This window comes from Amblyraja radiata, chromosome 2 (genome assembly GCF_010909765.2).
Source record: "Amblyraja radiata isolate CabotCenter1 chromosome 2, sAmbRad1.1.pri, whole genome shotgun sequence".
Classification (NCBI taxonomy): Eukaryota; Metazoa; Chordata; class Chondrichthyes; order Rajiformes; family Rajidae; genus Amblyraja; species Amblyraja radiata.
Window position 1 is genome coordinate 116,093,640 of NC_045957.1, and position 19,053 is coordinate 116,112,692.

Below are 19,053 nucleotides of genomic sequence, written 5' to 3' on the forward strand. Positions count from 1 at the left end.
ATTTGCAGTAAGTAGTGCCTTTCAACTTCAAGCCAAAGCACCCAAGCCACCATTTGCAGTAAGTATTGCCTTTCAACTTCAAGCAAAGCACCCAAGCCACCATTTGCAGTAAGTAGTGACTTCCAACTTCATGCCAAAGCACCCGCCACCATTTGCAATAAGTAGTGCCTTTCAACTTCAAGCCAAAGCACCCAAGCCACCATTTGCAGTAAGTAGTAATAAGAATGGATGGGATTTATATAGCGCCTTTCTAGAATACTCAAGGCGCTTTACATCGCATTATTCATACATTCCTCAGTCACACTCGGTGGTGGTGAGCTACTTCTATAGCCACAGCTGCCCTGGGGCAGACTGACGGAAGCGTGGCTGCTAATCTGTGCCTACGGCCCCTCCGACCACCACCAATCACTCACACACATTCACACACAGGCAAGGTGGGTGAAGTGTCTTGCCCAAGGACACAACGACAGTATGCACTCCAAGCGGGATTCGAACCGGCTACCTTCCGGTCGCCAGCCGAACACTTAGCCCATTGTGCCATCTGTCGTCCCAAGTAGTGCCTTTCAACTTCATGCCAAAGCACCCGTCACCATTTGCAGTACGTAGTGCCTTTCAACTTCAAGCCAAAGCACCCAAGCCGCCATTTGCAGTAAGTAGTGCCTTTCAACTTCAAGCCAAAGCACCCAAACAACCATTTGCAGGCATTGCCTTTTTACTTCAAACAAACCATATTTTCATTTTCAAACCACTTTAAGGGGACTCACAGTTGTGTAGACATTGGTTCAGTGTTATTCAGAGCTCAGAGAGACGTGACCCTTGGCTTCATCCATCTTACAGAGACTGAGTGAGGCACACCACTTCCTGGTTTTATAGTCCCTCCCCCTCCCTCCAGCAGGGGCAGCAGAGAGAATAGTGCCTTTCAACTTCATGCCACCATTTGCAGTAAGTAGTGCCTTTCAACTTCAAGCCAAATCACCCAAGCCACCATTTGCAGTAAGTAGTGCCTTTCAACTTCAAGCCATAGCACTCGTCACCATTTGCAGTAAGTAGTGCCTTTCAACTTCAAGCCAAAGCACCCAAGCCACCATTTGCAGTAAACCATATAACCATATAAACCATATAACAATTACAGCACGGAAACAGGCCATCTCGACCCTTCTAGTCCGTGCCGAACACGTATTCTCCCCTAGTCCCATATACCTGCGCTCAGACCATAACCCTCCATTCCTTTCCCGTCCATATAACTATCCAATTTATTTTTAAATGATAAAAACGAACCTGCCTCCACCACCTTCCCTGGAAGCTCATTCCACACAGCCACCACTCTCTGAGTAAAGAAGTTCCCCCTCATGTTACCCCTAAACTTCTGTCCCTTAATTCTCAAGTCATGTCCCCTTGTTTGAATCTTCCCTACTCTCAGTGGGAAAAGCTTATCCACGTCAACTCTGTCTATCCCTCTCATCATTTTAAAGACCTCTATCAAGTCCCCCCTTAACCTTCTGCGCTCCAAAGAATAAAGCCCTAACTTGTTCAACCTTTCTCTGTAACTTAGTTGCTGAAACCCAGGCAACATTCTAGTAAATCTCCTCTGTACTCTCTCTATTTTGTTGACATCCTTGTTGACATCCTTCCTATAATTAGGCGACCAAAATTGTACACCATACTCCAGAATTGGCCTCACCAATGCCTTGTACAATTTTAACATTACATCCCAACTTCTATACTCAATGCTCTGATTTATAAAGGCCAGCACACCAAAAGCTTTCTTTACCACCCTATCTACATGAGATTCCACTTTCAGGGAACTGTGCACAGTTATTCCCAGATCCCTCTGTTCACCTGCATTCTTCAATTCCCTACCATTTACCATGTACGTCCTATTTTGATTTGTCCTGCCAAGATGTAGCACCTCACACTTATCAGCATTAAACTCCATCTGCCATCTTTCAGCCCACTCTTCCAACTGGCATAAATCTCTCTGTAGACTTTGAAAATCTACTTCATTATCCACAACCCCACCTATCTTAGTATCATCTGCATACTTACTAATCCAATTTACCACACCATCATCCAGATCATTGATGTACATGACAAACAACAGTGGACCCAACACAGATCCCTGTGGCACCCCACTAGTCACTGGCCTCCAACCTGACAAACAACCATCCACCATTACTCTCTGGCATCTCCCATTCAGCCACTGTTGAATCCATCTTGCTACTCCACCATTAATACCCAACCATTGAACCTTCTTAACCAACCTTCCATGAGGAACCTTGTCAAAATAAGTAGTGCCTTTCAACTTCAAGCAAAGCACCCAAGGGGGAGGAGAGGGGGGGAGGGGGGGGGGAGAGGGGGGGGGGAGGAGATGGGGGGAGGAGAGGGGGGGAGGAGAGGGGAGGAGAGGGGAGGGGAGGAGAGGGGGGGAGAGGAAGAGAGGGGGGAGGAGGGAGGGGGGAGAGGAGGAGAGGAGGGGAGAGGAGGAGAGAGGGGGGAGAGGAGGAGGGGGGGAGGAGGAGAGGGGGGGAGAGGAGGAGATGGGGGGGGAGAGGGGGGGGAGGGGGGGAGAGGAGAGGGAGGGGGGGAGAGGAGAGGGAGGGGGGGGGAGAGGAGAGGGAAGGGGGGGGGGGGGAGAGGAGAGGGGGGGGGGGGGGGGAGAGAGAGTGCCTTTTTACTTCAACCCAAACCCAAACCACCATTTGCAGGTAGTGCTTTTTTACCTCTAACCATATTTTCATTTTCAAACCAAATTAAGGGTACTCACAGTGCTGTGGACATTTGTCAGTGTCATTCAGAGCTCTGATTGAGGCACACCACTTGCAGAGACTGATTGAGGCACACCACTTGCAGAGACTGATTGAGGCACACCACTTCCTGGTTTTATAGTCCCTCCCCCCTGCCTCCAGCGGGGGCAGCAGAGAGAATGGAGAATTTTGTAAAATCATTAATATCTCTGTCATATTTCATCGACGGGAAAAATCCTTGGCACGCATACGGCGGAGGGGGGCTCTGAGCGAGGTGGCCAAAAATGACGGCCGTAGGTAGCGGCGTTCTCTCGGAAATCGCAGCACAGATCGCCAAAACCGGTCAAGAACAGAGTTTTAGTAATATACTAGACCAAGGGCAGACCCGTTGGGTCTGCTCCCCCAACGAAACCATTCCCTACCCGTAGCCCCCACGGGAGACGTGGTCCTCCAACTCAAGCGGCTCAGGAATGAGCAGTGCGGCTGGTTTTAAATGGTGTCTTTGAGGCGAGATGCGGGCGCCAGCAGCTGTTATGGTCGCTGGCCAGCAGGAGGCGACAAAATGAGTGAGTGGTGGGGGGGGGGGGGGGGGGGGGGGGGGGAGGGAGGTTAGGGGGGGGGAGAAGGATTTAATGAAAAATGTGGACATAAACATAACGAAATCTAATGAGGAGTGGATAGTTGGAATGAAAAGTGATACCGAAATGGCTGCTTCTATGGGTGAGAAGCCAGTTTATTTTTGAAATATTGGGGGGTGGGGGGGGGGGGGGGGGGGGGTAGAAGGATTTGGTTAAAAAGGTGTACTTAAACACAACGAAATGTAATGAGGAGCGGATACTTAGAAAGAAAAGTGAAATCTCTACCGAAATGGAAAAGATCTCGGCGATTGTGCGTCTGGATTCGGCGTGGCAAGGAATCAAAGGAAGAAATGCAGCCGGCAGCCGTACATGTAAATGGATCCATTCCGATTGGACATCTGCGAGCATCGGCCATTCCGATTGGACATCTGCGAGTATTGGGCATTGTGACATCACACGATGGAACGAATCGAAAGGCAGAAAGGCAGCCGGACGGCAGGCGGCAGCCACAGAGTTTTATATAATAATAGATAGATAGATGTGGAGATGATGTTTCTACTAATTAGAGAGTCTAGGACCATAGGGCATAACCTCAGAATTAAAGGGCGTATCATTAGAAAGGAGATGAGGAGGAATTTCTTGAGTCAGAGGGTGGTGAATCTGTAGAATTAATTGCCACAGACGGCTGTGGAGGCCGTCAATAGATATTTTTAAAGCAGAGATTGATAGGTTCTTGATTAGTACGGGTGTCAAGGATTATGGGGTGAAGGCAGGAGAATGGAGTTAGGAGGGAGAGATAGATCAGCCATGATTGAATGGTGGTGGAGTAGACTTGATGGGCCAAATGGCCTCATTCTGCTCCCATGGCTTTTGAACTTAGAAATTTACAATTTAACAAGTTAATTTATCTGCAAAGACGGCAGAACGCAAGAGGCAGAGGGGTAACATATCATATGGAGTGACATATAAAATCATGATTCAGATAAGGTGACTGCACTTTTACCAGAGTAAGGGAATCAAGAATCAGAGGACATAGGTTTAAGGTGCGAGGGGAACAATTTAATAGGAACCTGAGCGACATCTTCTTCATCCAGAGGGTGGTGGGCAAGCTGCCAGAGGAGGTAGTTGAGGCACTTTGATGGGCACATGGACAGGAAAGGTTTGGAGGGAATGTTTAAGAAAGAACTGCAGATGCTGGTAAAATCGAAGATAGACCAAAATTGCTGGGGAAACTCAGCGGGTGAGACAGCATCTATGGAGAGAAGGAATCGGCGATGCTTCGGGTCGAGACCCTTCTTCAGACTGAAGAAGGGTCTCCACCCAATACGTCACCAATTCCTTCTCTCCATGGATGCTGCCTCACCCGCTGAGTATCTCCAGCATTTGTTTCCACCTAAGGTTTAAAGGGATATTGATCAATTGTGGGCAAAAGTTAAATGGGGCATTGTGGTCAGTGTGGACAAGTTTGGCTGAAGTGCCTGTTTCCTTGCTGTATGATCCTATGATCACAAGGAGCGCCGCACGATTGGCAGCCCTGCCAACAATCTTTTTGATTTTTTGTCTTTTAAAAATTTTCAGTACATTTTAAATGTCTGTGTAAATGTTCTCCGGTTTGTTTTATGTGGGGGGAGGGGGAGGGGGAAACTTATTTTCAGTTTCTTACCTTGCTGGAGATGCGATGTTTTTCCGGGTCTCATCTCCGGCCACTCTACGGCCTACCATCGATGGAGCTGGAGACCTCCTTGGACTTAACATCGGAGTCGATCCCTTGCCTGGGGTCGCTCCAACCTGCGGCCTGCGGACTTTACCAGCACGTCTCGGGAGAGCCCAGCGACAGAGGCTCGACCAGCCCCGACCCGAGGTTCGATCTTCCGGCGCGGGGGAGCTGACATCCCCCCCCATGCAGGAGCTGATCGCCCCGATATGGAGGGCCCGCCGTTGGCTACAGGAGTCAAGATCATCACATCAACGGAAGGTTAGAGGCCCCCGACCGCGGGAGAGCAAAGAAGGGAAGAGATTTGAACATTTATTTCGCCTTCCATCACAGTACAATACAATACTGTTTATTGTCAGTTGAACCTCAAATGAAGTTCAAACGACATTTGGTTTCTGCAGTTATACAACACAAAATAAACCAAGACGCACAATTAACACAATTTACACAAACATCCATCACAGTGAATCTCCTCCTCACTGTGATGGAAGGCAAAGTCTTGTCTCTTTCCTGTGTTGCATTCTTCTCCCGATGTTAAAGCCCCCGGTGAACGATGGCAAGTCCCGCGGCCGTTAAGGCCGCGCCAGGCGATGTATGGCCCTGCTCTGGGTCTTGATGTTGGAGCCCCCGGCGGGCGATGGCAAGTCCTGCGGTCGTTAAACCCGCGCTGGGCGATGTAAGGCCCCGCTCCGGGTCGTTTTCAACCCTGCAGTTCTGACGGGAGAAGTTGCCGTTGCGGGAGCTCCGAAAAGTGGTCTCCCACCAGGGACCCGCGAGCTCCCGATGTCACCGTCCACCGGGCCTGCGGCCGGAGCCTCCGAAGCTCCAAAGTCGGGTCGCAGCTCTCAACGCTCCGAAGCCGGCCAGCTCCATGACGGTGAGTCCGCAGGCTCCGCGACTGGAGCCCCCAGGTCGTTCCGGTTGGAGGCCGCTCCACGGTGCTAGGCCCCAACGACAATGGAGACCCAACAGGGAAAAGGTCGGGTCCCCCGTACAGGGAAAAGATTTAAAAGTTTCCCCCATCCCCCTCCGCCCCCCACATATACACAGCTAAAAACAATATATAAACCACAACCAAACTATACACTCAACAGGACAAAATGTTAAAAAAAGCCAGATGGACTGCCGCGAGGCGCCGCCATCTTAGACCTTAGTGAGGAATGTGGAGGATTCACTGTGGTGGATGTTTATGTTAAAATGTATTTTGTGTGTTCCGTTGCTTTTTAATTGTATGACTGACCTGGCAAATGAAATTCCTCGTATGTTGCAAAACATACTTGGCTAATAAAGTATAATTGTGACTGATTGTGATGCTGTTTATTCATTTTTAGAATTATGCGTTTGTTTAATTAATACCAAACCTAAGTTTACACACTCGTTTTTTTGAGATAAGGTGCTCACATTTATACTTGGCAGTGTAGACGCATGCCATAAAACCATAAGTCAATGAGACCATAAGACAGAGAGTAAAATGAGGCCAATTGGCCTATTGAGTCTACTCCACCATTTGATCATGCTGATCTATTTTTCTCGCTTAAACCCACTCTCCTGCTCTCTCCCCATAACCTCCTTCCTAATCAAGAAACTGTCAATCCCCGCTTTAAAAATACCCAAATGACTTGGCCTCCACAGCCATCTGTGGCAATAAATTTCTCAGTTTCACCACCCTCTAGCTAAAGAAATAACTCCTCATCTCCTTCCTAAAAGAACGTCCTTTCATTCTGAGGGTCCTAGGCTCTCCCACTAGTGGAAACATCCTCTCCACATCCACTCTATCCAGGCCTTTCACTAGGTATGTTACAATACTTACCTTCAGCGGCGCTGCAATTCTGCCCCTGTGCGCGATTTTGGCGCCTTTGAGGGGGGGGGGGGGAGGGGTTAAAACGCGGGTTTCTCCTACCTTGTCCTGGATTATATTTTGTTGGAGTGCAAGCTTTTGCTGAAGAATCGTTCCGACGGGAGTTCTGTGTATTTTTTTTTTTTTAATCGCCCGACTAGTTCAGCGCTGGAGTAATTTTAAAATCAGCTTCTAAAGCCGTCAACGCCGACAACGGGGACGGATTTCACGTACGGGACAGGTAAATGAAAGCCGTTTATTTTATGTATAAAAGTGCTCCTTAAGATGCCTTTAATTCACATTTTACGTTGCGAAACGGTGATTTTTTTTACCCATACGAACTGGCAGTACTTTTCCTGCTGATATGGAGTTTAAATTCACCGCAACCGCAACGTTCCAAATGATCGCGTTCCAGAAAAACCCACTCGCAAGAGGATTTAAATGGCCATTAATTTACAGGTATTAAACATTAAATTCCTTCCATTTTGCCCATAAATCCATGACAATGAGATTTAAAAATTATGTTGTATTGTGAATTCTTGTGTGAATGTTATTTGGACAGTTAGGCTATTTAAAAATGTTAATCTATTCTTAAGAAATTGATAGATGTTTAGACCTAGTAATTGAATTTTGTAATTAGCTACAATTAGGTAACTAACTAATCTAATTACATGCTTTAATTTCAAGTCATCTAAGTAAGATTGTTTCATATTTGTTTCAGAATGCTTCAATCTATAATAACTGATATTTTCAGAAATGTCCTTTCCGTTCTCTTAATTTTTAAGAAAGTTATGGGCTTTTGACTGTCCTCGATCACAGCTTTTGTGTTAAGTCAATGGAAAAGCAATAGGGAACAAGATGCTAATTTCCGAGTATGAAAATGGCCATAACTTTTTTAATACTGAAGATATGAAAGTGAATTAGGTGTCAAATTAAACTTCTTTGTATGCTTTATCTGATGGGATAAATTACAGACTTGATTTTTAAAATCTCAAAATTTTGTAACATTGCTAATTTCACTATTACCCCCCTCGTTCTTCTAAACTCCAGCGAGTACAGGCCCAGTGCCGTCAAACGCTCAGCATTGGTTAACCCACTCATTCCTGGGATCATTCTTGTACTTCTCCTCTGGACCCTCTCCAGAGACGGCACATCCTTCCTCAGATCTGGTGCCCAACGGCATTCAGTAAGCTGCTGTTTAGCTTTCTCAGTTCCACCCGCGCCACCTTTGCTTGATGCCCCCACTCCTCCCTCCACCTCTGCCAGTTTGGTCAAGCACGTGTCACCAGTCATCAATGCAAGCATGTGGCATTCACATTACACGAGTTTCACCCCTAGCCTGTACCACTTACATACATTATGGTAACAATATGCTTCATTGATAAACTCTAATAAAGTTTAGCGCTGAATTTCAAGAGACCACTGCGGAAAATGAGAGGTGGCTGTATTTTCAGAAATGTCCTTATTGGAAAATCAACAACTGATGGGTACACACTTAGTTTCATTCAATTTAGAGATACAGTGCGAAAACAGACCGTTTGGCCCACCTAGCCCGTGCCGACAAGCGATCACTAAAACAATCCTACACACATAAGGGATAATTTACCATTTTTACCGAAGCCAAATTATCCTACAAACCATCATCGATGAGGCCCTCACTAAGGTCTCCTCAATATCCCGCAGCTCCGCTCTTGCTCCCCCCCCCCCCCATTCATAACAGGGATGGAGTCCCCCTCGTCCTCACATTCCACCCCATCAGCCGTCGCATACAGCACATGATCCTCCGACATTTTCGCCACCTCCAACGGGATTCCACCATTATCACATCACCCCATCTCCACCCCTTTCCACATTCCGCAGAGACCGTTCCCTCCGATTCTCCCTGGTCAACTCGTCCCTTCCCATCCAAACCACCCCCTCCCCAGGTACTTTCCCCTGCAACTGCAGGAGATGCAACACCTGTCCCTTTACCTCCCCCCTCGACTCCATCCAAGGACCCTGACAGTCCTTTCAGGTGAGGCAGAGGTTCACTTGCACCTCCTCCAACCTCATCTACTGTAACCGCTGTTCCAGGTGTGGACTCCTGTATATCAGCGAGACCAAGCGCAGGCTTGGCGATCGTTTCGCCGATCACCTCCGCTCAGTCCACCTAAACCTACCTGATCTCCCGGTTGCTCAACACTTTAACTCCCCCTCCCATTCCCACACTGACCTTTCTGTCCTGGGCCTCCTCCACTGTCAGAGTGAGACCCAGCGTAAATTGGAGAAACAGTACCTCACATTTTGCTTGGTCAGTTTACACCCCAGCGGTTTGAACATTGCGTTCTCTAACTTCAAGTAACCTTTGCTTTCCCTCTCTCTCCATCTCTCCCCTTCCCAGTTCTCTGATAGTCTTACTGTCTCAGACCCCATTTTATCTATTTGCTTTGGTATTACCTTCTCCCAGCTAACAATGATCTATTCCACATTTTCCTTGATCTCCATTCCCTTTGTCCTGTTTTCACACCTTCACTCTTTCTTATATATCTCTCGTCTCCCTCCCCCCTGACATCAGTCTGAAGAAGGGTCTCCACCCGAAACGTCACCCATTTCCTCCCTACAGAGATGCTGCCTGACCTGCTGAGTTACTCCAGCATTTTGTGTCTATCTTTGGTTTAAATCAGCATCTGCAGTCCTTTCATCCACATATCCTACAAACCCGTACGTCTTTGGAATGTGGGAGGAAACCGGAGCACCCGGGGAAAACCCACATAGTTCACGGGGAGAAGGTACAAACTTTGTACAGACAGCATCCACAGTGAGGATCATACCTGGATCTCTAGCGCTGTAAGGCAGCAACTCTACCGCTGCGCCACCGTGCTGCCATTGCAATAATAATCATATGTTTGACATTGTGCAATACACAGATGCTAACTGCCTTCTTAATCAAACCACAAAGCTATTTCTGATCCAGACCATTACCCTCATCTCCAGTTGCAAATAGAAAGTGTGGGTGATGTGATGTCAGTTCTAGACCTTTAGCCAGAACACCGGGCGGTGGCGCAGTGGTAGAGTTGCTGCCTAACAGCTCCAGAGACCCGGGTGCGATCCTGACTACGGGCGCTGCCTGTACGGAGTTTGTACGTTCTCCCCGTGACCTGCGTGGGTTTTCTCCAGGATCATCGGTTTCCTCCCACACTCCAAAAACATGCAAGTTTGTGGGTTAATTGGCTTGGTATCATTGTAAATTGTCCCCAGATAGTGTTAACGAGCGGGGATTACTGGTCTGTGCGAAATCGATTGGCTGAAGTGCTTTTGGCCGCACTGTATCTCTAAATTAAAATACTTGCAGCAGTCTAGGAAACACGATACACATAGATAATATGTAATATAATAAATAATATATATAATAAATAATATATATTATACAAAGGTAGACAAAAATGCTGGAGAAACTCAGTGGGTGAGGCAGCATGCTCAGTTTCTCCAGCATTTGTGACTACCTTCGATTTTTCCAGCATCTGCAGTTCTTTCTTAAACAAATATATTGTACATATACACACGCACATGCACGCACCCATATATATATATATACTAGACTAAGTTCACACTGGTCCACCAATACAATATTCCACCTCTCCACCAATTCCAATATTGGTGGCCAGTGGGGGGGGCTTTCTGGAGCGCTAGTATGGGTATTGTGTGCTGAAGGGACTGGTTTCCAGAGGGCTAGTTGTGGGCCAAATGGATTCTTGGGGTGAGAGCTCAGTCACTCAAGCTTGATGTGCTGGCAGCTCACTCACGGCTGGTGGGCTGGCAGTTGACTCACGGCTATTCCTTGAAATTCCATTTCAAGCAGGGTGCAAGGCCACCGAATTCAAATGCAGTTTTATACTATTTCAAGGTCACGGGGAGAACGTACAAACTCCGTACAGACAGCAGCCGTAGTCAGGATCGAACCTGGATCTCTGGCGCTGTGAGGCAGCAACTCTACTGCTCTGCCACCCTGCCGGCCCCACCATTAACTCCGTCCACACATCCCACCGCCTCAGAAAAGCAGCCAAATGAATCAAAGACTTGTCCCTTCCCAGCTCCCATCTGGCAGAAGGTACAGAAGCTTGAAAGCGCGCAACATCAGACTCAGGAACAGCTTCTTCCCCTCTGTTATCAGGCTTCTGAACAGTTCTTCCATGAGCTAGGGTACTGTCTCGATTCACCTCGACCCCATTATGGGCTAGAGTGCACCGCAATTCTGACATTGGGGAGTAGGGGAATCGAGGACCAGAGGACATAGGTTCAAGGTGAAGAGGAAAAGATTTAATAGGAATCCGAGGGGTACGTTTTTCACGCAGAGGGTGGTGTGTGTATGGAACAAGCTGCCAGAGGAGGTAGTTGAGGCTGGGACTATCCCATCATTTAAGAAACAGTTGGACATGTACATGGATGGGACAGGTTTCAAGGGTCATGGACCAAGCGCAGGCAAGTGGGACGTGCACCTGGGACATTGTTGACCGGTGTGGGTGAGTTGGGCCGAAGGGCCTGTTTCCATATAACCATATAACCATATAACAATTACAGCACGGAAACAGGCCATCTCGACCCTTCTAGTCCGTGCCGAACACATAATCTGCCCTAGTCCCATATACCTGCGCTCAGACCATAACCCTCCATTCCTTTCCCATCCATATAACTATCCAATTTATTTTTAAATGATAAAAACGAACCTGCCTCCACCACTTTCACTGGAAGCTCATTCCACACAGCTACCACTCTCTGAGTAAAGAAGTTCCCCCTCATGTTACCCCTAAACTTCAGTCCCTTAATTCTCAAGTCATGTCCCCTTGTTTGAATCTTCCCTACTCTCAGTGGGAAAAGCTTTTCCACGTCAACTCTGTCTATCCCTCTCATCATTTTAAAAACCTCTATCAAGTCCCCCCTTAACCTTCTGCGCTCCAAAGAATAAAGCCCTAACTTGTTCAACCTTTCTCTGTAACTTAGTTGCTGAAACCCAGGCAACATTCTAGTAAATCTCCTCTGTACTCTCTCTATTTTGTTGACATCCTTCCTATAATTAGGCGACCAAAATTGTACACCATACTCCACACTGTATCACTCCATGACTAACTGTATTCAATTCAGTTCAGTTTAGTTTAGTTTATTGTCATGTGTACCGAGGTACAGTGAAAAGCTTTTGTTGCATGCTAAGTAGTCAGCGGAAAGACAATACATGATTACAATTGAGCCATTTACAGTTTACAGATACAGGATAAGGGAATAACGTTCAGTACACTCTGTGCTCTATCTGTTGCACTTGAGTTTGAATAGATTGTGTGACTGATCTGTTTGGATGCCATGCAAAGCAAAGCATTACACCTTGGTACAGGTGACAATAATCATATTCAGACTGTATTAGCCAAGTATGTTTTGCAACATACGAGGGATTTGATTTGCCATAAAGTCAAATGATAAAAAAGCAACAAAACACACAAAATACATTTTCACATGTACACCGCTCCACATTCTTCACTGTGAAGGAAGGCGAAAAAAAGTTCAATCTCTTCCCTTCCTTGTTCTCCTGAGGTTGGGGGCCTCGAGCGTTCCGTTGACGGGAGAATCGTGGCTCCCGTAGCCGGCGGCGTCCGGGCCCACCGCGTTCAGGGCGATCAAGCTCCCGCATTGGAGGGACGTCAGCTCCCTGCGCCGGGCGATCGACCCCAGATCAGGGCTAGTTGAAACCTTCCGCGATTGGAGCTTCCCGGGACTGCGAGCTCCTCGATGGTAAAATCCGCAGGCCGCGATTGGAGCGTCGATACCAGGCAAGGAATCGGCTCCGATGGTAAGTCCATGTCCCCGCAGTGGGGCTCATAGTCAGTTCCGAGCAAGGCCTCCAGCTCCACGACGTTAGGCCGCAGAGCGACCGGAGATACGATCCGGAAAACAATCGCATCTCCGGCAAGGTAAGAGACTGAAAAAAAGTTTACCCGACCCACCCCCCTCCCCCACCCCCCACTTAAAACAAACCAGAGAACATTAACGCAAACTTTTAAAACACGCTAAAAATAACAAAAAAAGGACGAAAAGACAGACAGACAGTTGGTGAGGCTGCCATCGTGCGGCACTTCGCCAACAATCAACCTGTACCTGATGTCAAAGATGGAATTAACCCGGGTCACACAGGTGGGTGGGAGGCCACGATTGGACGGCCCTCCGCTGCTTTTGACCGTCCTCAGATCATGCCGGCTGCAGCCTAACTCTGGAGGATTCTGCTCTATGACCTGGGTAGGTGCTGCCTCTACCCCCTCCCCCTCCCTCTCTACCCATTCCCTGGGACAGATAAAAAGAGAAAGGGGGGGAGAGGGGGCGGATGGAGAGGGGGAGGAGAGGCGGGGAGAGGGGGGAGGTGAAGGGGGAGTAGGGGGGAGAGGAGAGGGGAGGGGGAGAGAGGGAGGAGGGGGCAGGGGCCCTCCCTCTCTCCCCTCCCCCCCCCGCCCCTCTCTGCCCCCCCTCCCTCTCTGCCCCCATTCCTCTCTGGCCCCCCCCCCACCTCCAGGGAGTGGTGAATATTAGGACCAATTGGTGAGTGGTGGAGTATTGCGTTCCAGAACCAGCCCTCCCCTGTGACGCCACCCCTCCCCCACCCATATCTCTATCCCTCTCCCTCTCTAACCCCCTCCCCCTCCACCCCCCCTCTCTAGCCGCACCTGTGCGAGTTGGGGGCTATGCGTGTGGATAGGGCGGGTGATGGGGTAAAAGGAGCGAATGAATAATATTAATATAATATCAAGGGGGGGGGGGGGTTAGTGTGTGTGTGTGACGCCGAAGGCCCCCGCGGGACTGTCATATGCTGAGAGAATGGAGCGGCTGGGTTTGTATACTCAGGATTTTGGAAGGATGAGAGGGAATCTTATTGAAACATATAATATTATTAAGGGTTTGGACACACTAGAGGCAGGAAACATGTTCCTGATGTTGGGGGAGTCCAGAACCAGGGGCCACAGTTTAAAAATAAGGGGTAAACCATTTAGAATGAAGATGAGGAAACACCTCTTCACACAGTTGTGAGTCTGTGGAATTCTTTGCCTCAGAGGGCGGTGGAGGCCGGTTCTCTGGATACTTGCAAGAGAGAGCTAGATAGGGCTCTTAAAGTTAGCAGAGTCAGAGAATATGGGGAGAAGGCAGGAACGGGGTACTGATTGGGGATGATCAGACATGATCACATTGAATGGCCGTGCTGGCTCGAAGGGCCGAATGGCCTACTCCTGCACCTATTGTCTAAAGACTATACATGATTACAATCAAACCGTCCACAGTGTACGGATAGAGGGTAAAGGGAATTATGTTTAGTGCAAGATAAAGTCCAATTAAACATAGTTGGAGGGTCTCCAATGAGGCAGATAGTTGCTCAGGACTGCTCTCCGTTTCTTCCCCAGCTGTTATCAGGCAACTGAACCATCATACCAACAACTAGAGAGAGGTCCTGAACTATTATCTACCTCATTGGAGGCCTTCGGTCTACCTTTAATCAGACTTTACCTTGCACTAGACGTTAATCCCGTTATCCTGTATCTGTACACTGTGGATGGTTCAATTGTAACCTTGTATAGTATTCCCACTGACAGGGTAACACGCAGCAAAAGCTTTTCACTGTAGCTCAGTACGTGACAATAAACTAAACTTCTACTTAATGTAGTGCTTGATAAAGTCCAATAAAGTCTGATTAAAGTGACAGATCTAATGGAGATTAGGAACAGAGTAATGCCCCTGTCCCACTTAGGAAACCTGAACGGAAACCTCTGGAGACTTTGAGCCCCACCCAAGTTTTCCGTGCGGTTCCCAGAGGTTTTTGTCAGTCTCCCTACCTGCTGCCACTACCTGCAACCTCCGGCAACCACCTGCAACCTCCGGGAACCACACGGAAACCTTGGGTGGGGCGCAAAGTCTCCAGAGGTTTCCGTTCAGGTTTCCTAAGTGGGACAGAGACATAAGAAATGCAGCTGGGTCAAAAGTATTTTATTAGATAGAAATGCTGCTATAAAAGTAAGAATTTCATTTCATTTCCCTATATGACAATAAAACACTCTTGACTTGACTCTCCCGATTAACTCAGCGGGGCAGGCAGCATCTCTGGACAGAAGGAATGGGTAACGTTTTTCAGGTCGAGACCCTTCTTCAGTCCGAAGCTGCCTGTCCCACTGAGTTACTCCAGCATTTAGTGTCGATCCTCAATGTAAATCAGCATCTGCAGTTCCTTGCTGCACCATATACAGGTTGTTTGTTTCTTTAGGTTGAAAGCTGCTGCTATTCATGTGCTCAGATAATTTATTTACTTCAATATGTTGAATCAGGGTTTTAAATTATTTCAGTTGCTTCAATCGTTTCCTTGCTTCAGTTGCCGAACTTACCAGAAGATGTGGACTGAGTATTAAGGTAAAATAGGGGAAACAAAACACTAAGTGGTGTGGAGACTCAGCGGCTCAGCTATCATCTGTGGAGGGAATGGACAATTCCCATCAGGAATTCGCTTCGGGTTCTTTAGTCAGAAGGTGGTGAATCTGTGGAATTCTTTGCCACAGACGGCTGTGGAGGCCAAGTCACTGGATATTTTTAAGGCAGAGATAGATAGATTCTTCATTAGTACGGGTGTCAGAGGCTATGGGGAGAAGGCAGGAGAATGGGGTTAGGAGGGAGAGATAGAACAGCCATGATTGAATGGCGGAGTAGACGTGATGGGCCGAATGGCCTATTTCTGCTCCTATTCCTTATGACTTGGGACCCTTCTTCACACTGATTGGAATAAGGAGGGGGGGGGGGGGGGGAGGAGTCGTAAAAGAGAGGGGGCGGGGTCAGGACAAAACTTGGCAAGTGATAGGATGAGGGAATTGAAGGCAATATCTCCAAGTTTGCGGATGACACTAAGCTGGGGGGCAGTGTTAGCTGTGAGGAGGATGCTAGGAGACTGCAAGGTGACTTGGATAGGCTGGGTGAGTGGGCAAATGTTTGGCAGATGCAGTATAATGTGGATAAATGTGAGGTTATCCATTTTGGTGGCAAAAACATGAAAGCAGACTATTATCTAAATGGTGGCCGACTAGGAAAAGGGGAGATGCAGCGAGACCTGGGTGTCATGGTACACCAGTCATTGAAAGTGGGCATGCAGGTGCAGCAGGCAGTGAAGAAAGCGAATGGTATGTTAGCTTTCATAGCAAAAGGATTTGAGTATAGGAGCAGGGAGGTTCTACTGCAGTTGTACAGGGTCTTGGTGAGACCACACCTGGAGTATTGCGTACAGTTTTGGTCTCCAAATCTGAGGAAGGACATTATTGCCATAGAGGGAGTGCAGAGAAGGTTCACCAGACTGATTCCTGGGATGTCAGGACTGTCTTATGAAGAAAGACTGGATAGACTTGGTTTATACTCTCTAGAATTTAGGAGATTGAGAGGGGATCTTATAGAAACTTACAAAATTCTTAAGGGGTTGGACAGGCTAGATGCAGGAAGATTGCTCCCGATGTTGGGGAAGTCCAGGACAAGGGGTCACAGCTTAAGGATAAGGGGGAAATCCTTTAAAACCGAGATGAGAAGAACTTTTTTCACACAGAGAGTAGTGAATCTCTGGAACTCCCTGCCACAGAAGGTAGTCAAGGCCAGTTCATTGGCTATATTTAAGAGGGAGTTAGATGTGGCCCTTGTGGCTAAGGGGATCAGAGGGTATGGAGAGAAGGCAGGTACGGGATACTGAGTTGGATGATCAGCCATGATCATATTGAATGGCGGTGCAGGCTCGAAGGGCCGAATGGCCTACTCCTGCACCTAATTTCTATGTTTCTATGATAGGTGGATACAGGTGAGGTGAGGGTTAATTGGCAGATGGGCGAGTATGGGATGAAGACTAGAGATTAAATTAGGGTTAGGAGGGTGTCAGATGAGGAGGAGTGGAATGTAGAGCTGGAAGGGCGGGGGATGAGGGCGGAAGGGGAGCAAAGAGAATTGGCAGACTCGTGTGGAAGAAAGTGGGGAGCTGATGCAGGCATCCATTATAATCTATATAATGGATGGGGTGGGAGATTGCAACCTCCACGTGGTCCACCCTGTTTTGACTAATGCAATCAACCTGGCGTGCACAAATAGAAGATCAAACAGAACAAGTTGTCTTACAACTTTAGGCTGTGCACGCCATACACAAGATTATAACCAGGACACAAACTCAGCGGGTCGGGCAGCATCTCTGGAGAACATACTTAGGAGACGTTTCAGGTCGGGAACCCCCTTCAGACTCGTTCCACTAATCTGAAGAAGGGTCCCGGACCAAATCGTCACCCATCCACATTCTCCAGAGATGCTGCTTGACCTGCTGAGCTACTCCAGCACTTTGCCCTTTTAAAAAAAATAACCAGCTTCTGCAGTTTCTTGTTTCTACGCTCTCTCCATTAGCCTCACCGAAACCCGCTAGAAGTGAAACGCGTTTAAAGCACCACTGAGTCAGTTATCCACGCTAGATTTATTTTATGCCTTGAAGTTTTGAACTTTGTCCTTCCACGCTTCATTGATAAAAAAATTGTATATATAGAGCAAAACAGCTGAAATATGAAAATAGCGGTCGAACAAGTAGCATGGCGTCAAATTTTAATCTTTTTTATTTTGAACATATTTAGTAGAGAATGTTGAAATATTATAAAGCAGTTTACACAGTATAGAAACATGACAGTAAAAGTTTTACAAAGATTTAAGCTTTTGAAGAATATTATAATTTAGCAACATGAAAAAATGTCTTCAAAAAAGTTGCTGATCTTCCCTGGTAAGAAAAAATTTGATTATTTCTCACGTGCCCCCCCCCCCCTCCCCTCCCCCATCCTCGAGTATCGAGATATATAAAAAGAAAAATCAGAATTTAGAAAAGTAACTTGTTGGAAGCACATGGAAGAATAGAAACATTTAAGTCAGCAAGAAAAATATAGACACAAAATGCTGGAGTAACGCAGCGGGACAGGCAGCATCTCTGGAGAGAAGGAATGGGTGACCTTTTGCGTCGATAACCTTTCTTCAGACTGAAAATAGCGGGACGGGGAAGAAGTGGAGGTGAGAAAAGACCAGGACAAATCAGGGTCAGCAGCAGATGGCCACAGGCAGGGTGGTTCCCCCAGAGGCCAATTGTTGGCGAGGGAAGGCGAGATCTCAAGAGGAATACAATGGGGTGAACTGCGGAGATAGGCACACATTGCTGGAGTAACTCAGCGGGACAGGCAGCATCCCCGGACAGAAGGAATGGTGATGCTTCGAGTCGAGACTCAGTCTGAAGAAGGGTGTCGACCCAAAGCTTCACCCATCCTTGTCCCACTGGGTCACTCCGGCATGTGGGGCCCTTCTTCGGTGTAAACCAGCATCTGCAGTTCCCTCCCTCCTACATGGGTAAACTGGGACTGGTTCAATGACTAGGGTGAAGTAAAGGGGGGGGGGGGAGAAGAGGAGGGGAGAGATTGTAGAAGTGACTTAAACTTAGAGAATTCAACGTTCATACCGCTGGATTGTACTTAGAAATTAGAGAATACAATGTACACTCCAGCATTTTGTGTATATCTTTGGTTTAAACCAGCATCAGCAGTTCCTTCCTACACATTAAGTCAGCAAGCAATTGAGAATTAGAAGCAGGCAGAGGGAGCTAAATCTATCTACCAAGCTGAATAGTAGTTTGAAAAATTTTCAGCAAAAATTAAAAAGTTAAATGTTTCTATAATCAGAGGTCTGTATGTGTAGAGGTTATAACATTAGAAAGAGAAAAAAAACCCTTCAGAGTAAATATTAATTTAATATCCTAAAAATTGACATGTGTCAAGAATAATACCACTGAATAGTGCGTCATAGAAATATTTTAAATAAACTGGAGTCAACATTTTGAAGTTCGATATAGTTTAACAATATAAACTAATCCCTATTTAATAATTTATCTGCAATGAGCTGAATACATACACAGTTTCGCACTTTTAATTTTCCCTTCGACAGTGCATAGGATTGTAAAAACATTTACAATAAATAATTTTAAAATAGGTTTATAATAATTTCCTAAGGCACAGCTTCAACCGATGACTCAAAGTTCACAATTTTCTTTCCTTTGTTTCTTTGTCGTTGTTCGCTTTCGATTAGTGACCATGGACAGATGCGATAAAACAGAAAAGAGGAGGCTGTTATTGTCAGGGGGCAGATCCG

At 47.1% G+C, this 19,053-nt stretch overlaps 1 long non-coding RNA gene across 1 annotated transcript; it reads left to right on the forward strand.

The window, feature by feature from the left end:
* Positions 1-2,626: 2,626 nt before the first annotated feature.
* Positions 2,627-18,552, forward strand: LOC116967412. The gene is made up of 2 exons (XR_004410217.1): positions 2,627-2,663; positions 18,311-18,552. It is a non-coding gene; the product is annotated as an uncharacterized LOC116967412 (long non-coding RNA).
* The last annotated feature ends 501 nt before the right edge of the window (positions 18,553-19,053 follow it).